This window comes from Leuciscus leuciscus (genome assembly GCF_965113295.1).
Source record: "Leuciscus leuciscus genome assembly, chromosome: 22".
Lineage (NCBI taxonomy): Eukaryota > Metazoa > Chordata > Actinopteri > Cypriniformes > Leuciscidae > Leuciscus > Leuciscus leuciscus.
The window spans coordinates 8,584,905-8,596,370 of NC_138746.1; the positions used below are offsets into that span (position 1 = coordinate 8,584,905).

General features: G+C 40.2%; 1 protein-coding gene across 2 annotated transcripts in view; it reads right to left on the bottom strand.

The window, feature by feature from the left end:
• Positions 1-10,766: 10,766 nt before the first annotated feature.
• wdr32 (WD repeat domain 32) overlaps positions 10,767-11,466 on the bottom strand; it is an 8,295-nt gene continuing 7,595 nt past the window's right edge. For both annotated transcript variants that reach the window (XM_082153645.1, XM_082153644.1), the window contains exon 7: positions 10,767-11,466. This exon is cut by the window's right edge and continues 938 nt beyond it. The gene's annotated coding sequence lies outside the window, so the exon portion shown is untranslated.

Sequence of the window (11,466 nt, forward strand, 5' to 3'; positions counted from 1 at the left end):
CGCTACTCACCTGAGATTCATCCGCCTTCCGTCTACATCCACTGGCGGAGCTAGGGGGTGGCCAGGGGTGGCCGGGGCCACCCTTGGTCTAAGCTTGGCCACCCCTTTGGCCACCCCTCTCACAACTGCTGTTTCTGTCTCTTTTTTTATTGACAAAAATAGCGGTTTTTTTAAACGCTGAACCGTCTCTTTAAGACCACAAAAAACATGAGACTTTTCAGACGCACACTCCAACTTTACCTCAACGCCAGGCGAAAAGTCAAACGAGTGCGGAAATGTGCAAGTGCCAAATGAGCTTCAGCAGAACATCAGACAGTGATATGCACATAGTAAATATATAGTCAACCCTAACCCTTTCTCAACTGGTGGGTTGCAAGACCGTTTTGAGTAGGCCTAAGTCGAATAGTGTGCAGTCAACCACAAACGTAATTCTCTTTTTTTCTGATGCTACTTTTATTTTAGAAGACGTGTGTGTGAAAGCTTGTGACACTTATGTCAGATGCTGAGAAAAGGGCGTTGTCCTTATTCAGTTGGCTATCTTTGGTAAGATGAGATGTTGTCAGGCCAAATGTCAGTAAAACTAACTAACTTTCCTGTCATACCTGTGCTTGTGGTACGCACATCACGCGCAAATGCGGCGTGCTGTAGCCGTAGTTGTCGTCAATTAACTCATGTAAGAATCAAAAAGGTGATTAAAGCTGTCAAAACTGCATGCATGTATTTGTTATATAAGCATCACATGTGTCTGGATTAAAATATTCTGCTATGTGAGATCACAATATAAGGCACAAACTGATATGTAATGTTTTAATGTCCAAATAAATGTGAGCACTGTGCATTTGTACTAGACGATAGGCATTCATTTTGCGTTAATTTGTAAAGGACAAACAAAAATTGATCATTTTTAAATCCATAAAATAACTACGGTGGCCGAGAGAGCTCAACGCGCTGCAACTGAAGAAAACACATGCAAATAGAAAAACACCTGCAAATTAAGAAAACATCTTCAACAGTGTCACAACACATGTGTGCTCCAAATACTCACAACACAACCAACTACAGAAACGCGCTGCAAAAGTTCACAACACAACCAAATACAGAAACGCTGTCTTTCGAAAGAGTAGGGGTGTAACCCCAGCATCCTGGCCAAATTTGCCCAGTGGCCTCTGTCCATCATGGCCTCCTAATCATCCTCATATACTGATTGGCTTCATCACTGTCTCCTCTCCACCAGCAAGCTGGTGTGTGGTGGGCGTTCTGGTGCAATATGGCTGCCGTCGCATCATCCAAGTGGATGCTGCACATTGGTGGTGGTTGAGGAGATTCCCCCTTCTATGTAAAGCGCTTTGAGTGCTGAGAAAAGCGCTATATAAATGTAATGAATTATTATTATTATTATTATTATTATTAATTATTACCTTCAATGCCAGGAAACCAGGTCTGGAGCTTCCTTTTGAACTCAGCCTTCTCTTCTTCAGCGTGTTTAGAGTCAGAAACTACTGAATTAAAAAAAAATCATTAAGTGACACAATTGGTGAAAATAATATACTAATAATCTAAGAGAAAACGATCTTTTGTTGTTTTGGACCTGGCTGATGTTCTTACCTTCAATGCCAGGAAACCAGTGTTAGGATCCTGAGATATTTTGGTGTGTTTGTATCAATTGTCCTTGTGTGTGGGTGTGTCTTGCTCGCTCTCTCTCTCTGTGTGTACACCATAGACTGTAAAAAAAAGATGGACGACGCCCCTTCGCTCTCTTCCATTGATGAAAACTGAAGCCGCCAGTGTCCCGATATGGCGCTGACATATTGGAACTTGAGTCTGCGCAGTAGCGATTTCGGGACCAGACCTGCGCAGTAGTAAGCAGGAAGTAAAGCCACGAAATCAGCGCTCCGCCCTCACTCTCGCAGAATGCACTCAGGGAGAACGCATTTTGCACACTTTTTTAAACATTTATTGCAGTACGACAAGAGGCTTGTTAAAATAAAGTAAATACAATCTCCTCAGTCCTCCGAAGATCCCGAAAAAATGTCCGTTGGTGCTTCATTGACTACTTCGCTCAGAGAACCTGTCAATCACAGCTGTCAATCATGACGTTACACCACCGCATCACGTAACTAACTAAAAACCAACTTATTTTTTAAACAGACACTTGAACTTACATCAGCGTGATAAAAACGACAGCAAATGAAAGAAACCCGGTTTGGAAAAAATATATTTGAAGTGTATTTAATTGTTTAGTTGGTCTCACGTCCCTGAATAACACGGGGAGGCGGGACTTATGACCTATACTAGGACCAGTCACCGGGGGGCGATCGAAACGTTTTGGCTTCACTTTTCAGGGCTTGTGCGGCACGCTTGGGTGCACACCAAGCGGGAAGGAAGTCGACCGGAAGTTGAAGCCGGCCGCGTGCCACCATCTTGTAGCAGAACTTCACCTGCTGTTAGCATCCCATTGACTCCCATTCATTTTGGCGTCACTTTGACAGCGAATAACTTTACATCTGAGGCGTTTGAAGACTCCATTTGTCCATTATTTATTTCTAAAGAAACACGACAATGTATAAAATGCTCCATTACCTTGTAGCTTACGTTATGGCCCCGTAAAAACAGTTTTTGTAAAAGTAGGCTAACGATTGCGTCATAACCACGCGACTCTCTGTCGCACAGTAGAGAGATTACCGTATGGACAGGAGGAGAAGCTCGCGGGCAATCGGGGAGACGTGGAGGCAAAATGACAAAATAATTCATCAGAATACCTAGCAAAAGTTTCTCCTGCTCCTAGCTCATGGACACCTCCTACTCACACTCTCCGTCTCTGCAGGATTCGGAAGGGAATGATTCAGATTTCTCATGCCACAGCCACTAGAAGACAGACGGGTTGCTCACGTCACATCTACGTCGTCAAGCTCGGTTTGAGTCTGCGCGTCAGGAACGGAAGTCCTAAAAAATCGCTGAAAATGGGCTTCACTTGCCTCAATTGAGTTCCAATGAGATGACTCTGTCCATTTCTTATACTGTCTATGGTGCACACAAGTTTGTGTTTCAGATGGGCGTTACCTCTGTTAATCTGTGGAGGACTGTGATTGGACCAGCTATGCACCTGACCTGGATATAAGGACCGGCCCTGACACACCATGGTTGCCTTTGAGCCTCGCTGACTTTGTGCTTTATGCCTTTGTGCTTCGCGTTCGTACCATTGATTGTGCTTCTCTTCAGCTTTGTTCGTTTCACCATTCTTTTATTGAGTAAGAGTGTCGTGCCAGAGAGATAGTGTTTAGTGAAATTGTGATTGAAGTGTCATGCCAAAGAGATAGTGTTTAGTGAAACTGTGAGTGTTTGTTGAATGTAACTACTTCTGGTTTTCTCCTATATCTGACTATTGCCTGTTTGACTACTCCTTGGATTCCGATTCTAACTTGTCAACCTGATACTTTTTTAAATAAGCGTGTAAATATTATTGTATATACATTGTTACCAGATTAAAGGAGAACTCCGGTGAATTTAAGTTAATCTTGATCGTTTTACCTTTGTGAGTACTGTCTATAGAAAAAAACGAACCGGATTGGTGCTTGCAACGCGGGGCTGTTACAGTTAATGCCCAGAGCTCCCATTCAGCTAAAACGGCAGTTATGGGGCATAAACCTAAAGAGTGTCTTTGTGCCTCTTAACAGACACAAAATGCAATTAAAATGTCTGTCCAACATGAACAGGGCCCTTACATGACAACAAGATGCGTTTAGCCATTGTTTAAACTCACCTAAATAGTGTTTAGACAGCTAGCTGTAGTCTCGCGCTGAAGTCCCGTGGGAACTCAGTTGTAGCCGAAAAAAGGTAAATAGTAAGTGCGCGTGATTTTTATTTTATTTTTTTCCCAGACCACTTCAGCGGAAATCCCGCCCTGCAGCTGATTCTAAGGTTTTCATTGGTCATGTCAATTACAGATTGCCTACACCAAACACTGATCCCTAAACCTACCCGTCACTTTAACCTAAACCAATGAAATCAGCTGCAGGGCGGGATTTCCGCTGAAGTGGTTTGGGGAAAAAAATTGCGCACATAGTGCAGGTGGGAGGAGCGTCGTGTTCCGGCTACAACTGAGTTCCCGCGAGACTACAGCTAGCCGTCTAAAACACTATTTAGGTGAGTTTAAACAATGGCTAAGTTGCTAAACGCATCTTGTTGTCATGTAAGGGCCCTGTTCATGTTGGACAGACATTTTAATTGCATTTTGTGTCTGTTAAGAGGCACAAAGACACTCTTTAGGTTTATGCCCCCATAACTGCCGTTTTAGCTGAATGGGAGCTCTGGGCATTAACTGTAACAGCTCCGCGTTGCAAGCACCAATCCGGTTCGTTTTTTTTTTTCTTCTATAGGCAGTACTCACAAAGGTAAAACGATCAAGATTAACTTAAAAATTCATCTGAGTTCTCCTTTAAGGGATGTAGGGGGTTAGACGCCATTTTATTTGTATTGCTTTTTCACTTTGTTTATGGGTAAGGGAGTTAGGTAAGTTGAACTGTATTTTCATTTCTTTCTTTTGTTTAAGGTCATTTAGATTCTAAAAAGATTGTTTTGTTTGTTATTTTGGCCTTGTCTGCCCCTGACGCTAACCCTTTATGGTTAAAATTCATATTACACGTCATCTCTCTGGTAGTGTGACTCTCTTCCTTTTCCTGTTGCGGCTGACCCCTAGCGGTCGTAACACCAGGTCTGGAGCTTCCTTCTGAACTCAGCCTTCTCTTCTTCAGCGTGTTTAGAGTTAGAAACTACTGCATTTAAAAAAAAAAAAAAATCATTAAGTGACACAATTGGTGAAAATAATATACTAATAATCTATGAGAAAACTATATGTTGTTGTTGACCTGGCTGATGTTCTTACCTTCAATGCCAGGAAACCAGGTCTGGAGCTTTCTTCTGAACTCAGCCTTCTCTTCTTCAGCTTGTTTAGAGTCAGAAACTACTGAATAAAAAAATAAATAATTAAGTGACACAATTGGTGAAAATAATATACTAATAATCTATGAGAAAACTATATGTTGTTTTGGACCTGGCTGATGTTCTTACCTTCAATGCCAGGAAACCAGGTCTGGAGCTGGGATGAGTTGGGCACAGGTACTTGCTTAGGGGACACAGTGGGCACTGATGCTTCCTCTGAGGATGAGGCAGGTACAGGTGCTTCCTCTAGAGACGTGCTGGGCACTGGTGCTCCTTTTGATGTCCTGGCAAACGTAGGTGGTCCCATGGGGGGCCTTAAGGGCAAAGGTGTCAAGATGACATCCCTTTTCAGATGCAATCTCATATTATTAGGGATCCTCACTTTTCTCTTGAATGAGGGCCTGGCAGGTACAGGTGCTCCCTGTGGAAAGGCAGCGGGCACTGGTACTTCCTCAGGGGATGCTGCATGCATGAGTGCTTCCTCTTGGGACAAGGCGCGTACAGGTGCTTCCTCAGAGGATGTGGTGGGCATTGGTATTTCCTCTGGGGAGGCTGTGGGCACTGGTGCATCCTCTTGGGATGAGATGGGCACAGGTACTTCCTCTAGAGACGTGCTGGGCACTGGTGCTCCTTTTGATGTCCTGGCAAACGTAGGTGGTCCCATGGGGGGCCTTAAGGGCAAAGGTGTCAAGATGACATCCCTTTTCAGATGCAATCTCATATTATTAGGGATCCTCACTTTTCTCCTGAATGAGGGCCTGGCAGGTACAGGTGCTCCCTGTGGAAAGGCAGCGGGCACTGGTACTTCCTCAGGGGATGCTGCATGCATGAGTGCTTCCTCTTGGGACAAGGCGCGTACAGGTGCTTCCTCAGAGGATGTGGTGGGCATTGGTATTTCCTCTGGGGAGGCTGTGGGCACTGGTGCATCCTCTTGGGATGAGATGGGCACAGGTACTTCCTCTAGAGACGTGCTGGGCACTGGTGCTTCTTTTGATGTCCTGCCAAACGTAGGTGGTCCCATGGGGGGCCTTAAGGGCAAAGGTGTCAAGATGACATCCCTTTTCAGATGCAATCTCATATTATTAGGGATCCTCACTTTTCTCCTGAATGAGGGCCTGGCAGGTACAGGTGCTCCCTGTGGGGAGGGAGCGGGCACTGGTGCTTCCTCAGGGGATCCTGCATACATGGGTGCTTCCTCAGATGACAAGGCAGGCACATGTGCTTCCCCTGGGGAAACAGTGGGCACGTGTGCATCCTCTTGGAATGAGGTGGACAAAGGTGTTTCCTCAGAGGACACAGTGGTCACTAATGTTTTAGGTACAGGTGTTCCCTGTGGGGACCCGTCTGGCATGGGTGCTCCCGCAGGGGACTGGGCAGGCACAAGCTCTCCCTGCTGGTAACTAGCAGGAGCTGGGGCTCCTTGTGGGGCCTCCACTATTTCCCACTGGCCTGAAGTGAACTCACACCCGTTCTTCTCAAATGATAAGTGTAAAAGATCCTCTACCTCCATTATTGCCCACCACCTCTCTGCGAGGAGGGCTGTGGTGAGCTCATGCTCATCTAAGGGGCTTAAGGGTTCTGTTTCTTTTAAACAGATGGGCATGGTGGTCATGCTCAGTTTAATCGATAAGCATAATTGATCGCTGCAAGACATGATGTTCAAAAACCGAATGGCTGTTCGTGTGCAACAGTGAACTATCTGTGAAAAACTGTGAGAGAAAGAGAGAGACTTTAATTATCAGCAAATATATACAAATTATTTGTCTTAGTTTTTATTTATCAATTTATTATTATATAATTGTATAATTAAGTAGGCTATAATTATCAACAAATATATATATATATATATATATATATATATATATATATACAGTATATATATATATATATATATATATATATATATATATATATATATACAGTATATATATATATATATATATATATATATATAATGTCTTAAATACAAATATTTAGACATTTTATATAGATAATTATAGCCAACTTAACCCTAAAACAGGCAACGTGACCTGGGAGTCACATGGTTTTTATTGTCTTTTTTGGGGCATAAGAACATTTTTTTCATCAAATCCTTTTCATCATTTATCACAGCCTGGTCTGTCTTGAGTATGCTGGTCACATGATTTGCTTCAAGTTTTTTGTGATAAATTAGTCAGCCTGACCTAAATCCAACATGGCTACCGGTGATGCAGGACATTCAGATTTTGAGGAAAGTAAATATATATTAAACTTACTTTTCTTCTGGAAAAATAATAATAATAATACTGCTAACATTAATTTTGAACATTGTCTTAAGGTGCTGAAGAAGAAAATTAATGAATATGTTGTCCATGTTGTTATTTAGCACTTTTTTAAATATATGTGACTCCTGAGTCACGTTGCCTTTTTAGGGTATAAAAAAGGGATCCATTTTGACCATCTTTGTATTTTGAGTTTTTAATTCACTATATTACAATTAAATCCTAATCTAATCATGACAAACTATATATCGTTGGAAAGGTTTTGTTACAAATTATGTAGGAACAGTAATAGATAAATTTATGACAAGAGTGCACCTCAAAAAAACTACATCATAATAGGAGTTCTGGCGTTTGTCACAAAAAGTCGACGCACACACTTTTGATAATTGAAACTTTGGTTTTCATGCTAAAAGTTCATAATAAAACATATAATCTAGTATTTGTTAAAAAAAAAAAAAATCAAATAATATTATCCTCTAAAAAGTATAGTATATAATATTATCCTCTAAAATGTAATATTATCTTTTTTATCGCCTTTTTTATTACATCATATTTTAGTAGTTATCATAAATTAGGTATCATTTGAAATCTTACAAACTCAGAATTCATCCTGTGAAAACCGTTTTGAAATGGGACATTGCGTTACCATAGAAACGGTACTCTAAATTCTTTTATCGGGCTCCTCCCCTTTTGGGCGTAATCATGTTTCATAATTTATGATCAAAACCTTTTCTAATCTTGACAAAATATTGTCAGAAAGCTCTGAGTCTCAGGGGGGTTAACATGACAATGTGTACAAAACTAAAGTAGCCTAAATTATTTAAAATGAAAATGCACTAGTTCGTAGGTTCTGCTCGGGAACCGATGCTCTCGAGGCAAATATAGTTATTTCAGTGAGTAGGCTTATGTGGCTCGACGGCAGGAAGGAATGACCAATTTTTAAACGTTTTTTTTCCAATAATAAAAGTGTCGATTCAATTCAACATATCACATATTCAACATATTCAAAAAAAATCAACATATCACATATTTTTAAATATTACATAATTCAATGAAGCCTGTTTCGACAATGTGAAGTGGAGCGGTAATTTTCCAGTCATTCATAAATTGTTTGAAAATTAGATGGACAGACGAATTTACATTTATGAAGCGATCTGAATCTGCGTCGTTTAAACAATGGATGCTAATTACAAAGCACTGCTCAAAACCAGCACCAAAAGTCGCATTAATGGGAAGTAGCCTAGTATTAAAGTCACTTTTTACTTAGTCAATGAATTTTGATACACCGTTTACCATTTGATCAAACTATCTGTTAAATGAAGCCCAGGCGCCACCTACAGGCCTATTATGTGAAGTGTAGGTGGACAACAAACACGCGAAATGGTGACATGAAAGGACTTTAACATTTTTGATAATTATGCAGCAATAGTATAATGGTACAGTAGCCTACTACTACTGTTCAAATTTTTTTTGACACATTATTATTTTTATGTTTTTATTTTATTTTAAAGAAGTCTCTTATGCGCATCAAGCCTGCATTTATTTGATCAAAAATACAGAAAAATATTCTTACCCATGCCCACCGCCTCCCCAGAGAAAGCACCAGTGCACACCACATCCTCTGAGGAAGCACCTGTGCCCACCTCATCCCAAGAGAAAGCTCTAGATCTGGTTTCCTGTCTTTGAAGGTAAGAAGTTTAGCCAGGGCTGCAAAAGACACTGAAAAAGACATGTTTCCTTTATACATTCAGAATAACGTTGATTGTGTTTTTTTCTGTTATCAGATCTTGAAAGTACACATTTGTTCTCTCTTAATCTTGAATATTTGGTTACCATTGCCCAGCACGTCCCTAGAGGAAACACCTGTACCTGCCTCATCCTCAGTGGAAGCATCAGTGCACTGTGTCCCAGGAGGAAGCACATTTAATTCACTAGTAGCTGACTCTAAACACACTGAAGAAGAGAAGGCTGAGTTCAGAAGGAAGCTCCAGACCTGGTTTCCTGGCATTGAAGGTAAGAACATCAGCCAGGTCCACAACAACAAAAGATAGTTTTCTTCTAGATTATTAGAATATTATTTCCACCAAATGTGTCACTTGATTTTTTTTGTTGTTGTTTCTGACTCTAAACCAAGTGAAGAAGAGAAGGCTGACTTTAAGAGAAAACTCAAGACTTGGTTTCCTGGCCTCCAAGGTAAAAGCTTCAGCCAGGGCCACGACTACCATGACATTAATGTTTCAATGAAACATTTAGGATACTCGTTAATTATTTTTAATAAATTTTCGTCCACTATTGTAGAGAGATGCTTCCAGTGTCATGCTGTGTCACAAGTGGTAATGTGAGTACGGTTCACTGGAATGGAGTCCTTAGTATAGGCAGGGGGCAGGTTGAGGACAATGGGGAAGCTGTAGCCTCTTACTTTGGGACCTAACACCGTTTCACTCTGCATGATAACTCTGCACTCGGTCATGGTTGTCAACTTCAGTCTCACGGGACAGGAGTCAGCTTGTAGCTTGTTGCTCAGCTCTCGATCGACAAACACAGTATCACTCTGGGTGTCAAGCAGAGCATTTCCTTCAATTACACATGGAAATGTGCAATGAAGTTCACGAAGAAGAAAGGGAAACCAGTGTGTGAGTTGGATATCTTGATTCAAAATGTTGCATTTATGCTTGGTCATTTTTAAGATTTTTACATTACTTTTAATGTGGGTTACACACCTCTACTTTCAGTTAGTTATTTACACTACGGTTCAAAAGTTTGGGGTCTGCAAGATTTTTTTTTAAAGAAATGTACACTTTTATGATATACAGCAAGAATGTATTAAATTGATCAAACGTGACAGTAAAGACATTTGTAAACAATGTTGCAAAATATTAATATAAAATTTGTTTCAAATAAATATTCTTTAAACTTTCTATCCGTTAAAGAATCCTGAAAAAAATACACATCACGGTTTACACAAAAATATTAAGCAGCACAACTATTTTCAACACTGATAATAATAAGAAATGTTTCTTGAGCAGCAAATCAGCATATTAGAATGATTTCTGAAGGATCATGTGACACTGAAGACTGGAGTAATAATGCTGAAAATTCAGCTTTTGCGTCACAGGAATAAATTACATTTGAAAATGTATTCAGATATAAAACAGTTATTTTAAATTGTAATAATATTTCTCAATATTACTGTTTTACTGTAGTTTTGATTAAATAAACGCAGGCTTGGTGAGCAGAAGAGACTCTTTCACATTACAAAAAACTTAGACCCCAAACTTTTGAACTGTAGCATAAAACCCTCTGGGGTATATGAAACTTATCAATGTATGATCTACTCCAGAGTTTCACAAAAATTCAGCCCACACAAGTTGACTTTTCCCACCCCTGATGCAACTCTTGACTTAAAAGGAGTGTCATCCCTGATCTGTTTAGGCGAGTCAGACGCCAATACATATTCACTGTGTACTCCATCAGTCTAAGGAATGCTAATACAAGTCTTAGTTCCTTTAAAAATCTCAAACAGCTCTTTTGTTTACAACCTTTTTCTTCCCGAAAGCCAAACACAAGTTATGAAAAACTTTCTTTATTTAATATATCTGTAGCACTGCATCCTTAGTAATGTCAACATAAATAGAGTGAATCAAATGAGAATCAAGGATGAATAAAGTTATGGTAACTTTTACTGTTACTGTAAATTCCATTTTTTTAAAACAGTCACTCTATTTAAATAACTGCTAAGGAGGAGGAGGAACCACTAATAATAGTCCCAGAAACGCTGAACATTCAGATTGTGTCCTCTATGTAGTCTTGAGAAGGCTAATCTCATCATGTCCAGCCATATAAAACACTCATCCATCAGCTAAACCTGCATCAAAACTGCTCTATCCCATTGTTTTTATGACCAGAGTACAAAGCTCTCACTGATGCGCATCATGAGCATCAGAACATTTCCTAACTGCTGATTGTCCATGTAGAATCCAGAAGCATATGAAATCAGAAGATTTCAAAATCAACCATCGACAGAAGTCATATTCATCCTAGTAGTCACACGTACATGGTACATATACTGCATTGACAATCTACAACTCAGACCTCAGTTAGTGTTAAGGACAAGTAGTCCAAAAGTAAATACAAACAATTAGTAAAAGTGACTTACTTTCAGAAAATTTTTTTTCTGAAAATGAATATGGCATTGTCAAAGTCTAAAATGTTTGGCAAAATGCAAAAATTGCCTTAAACTGTGTACAGCTTCATAAAAATGATTGGC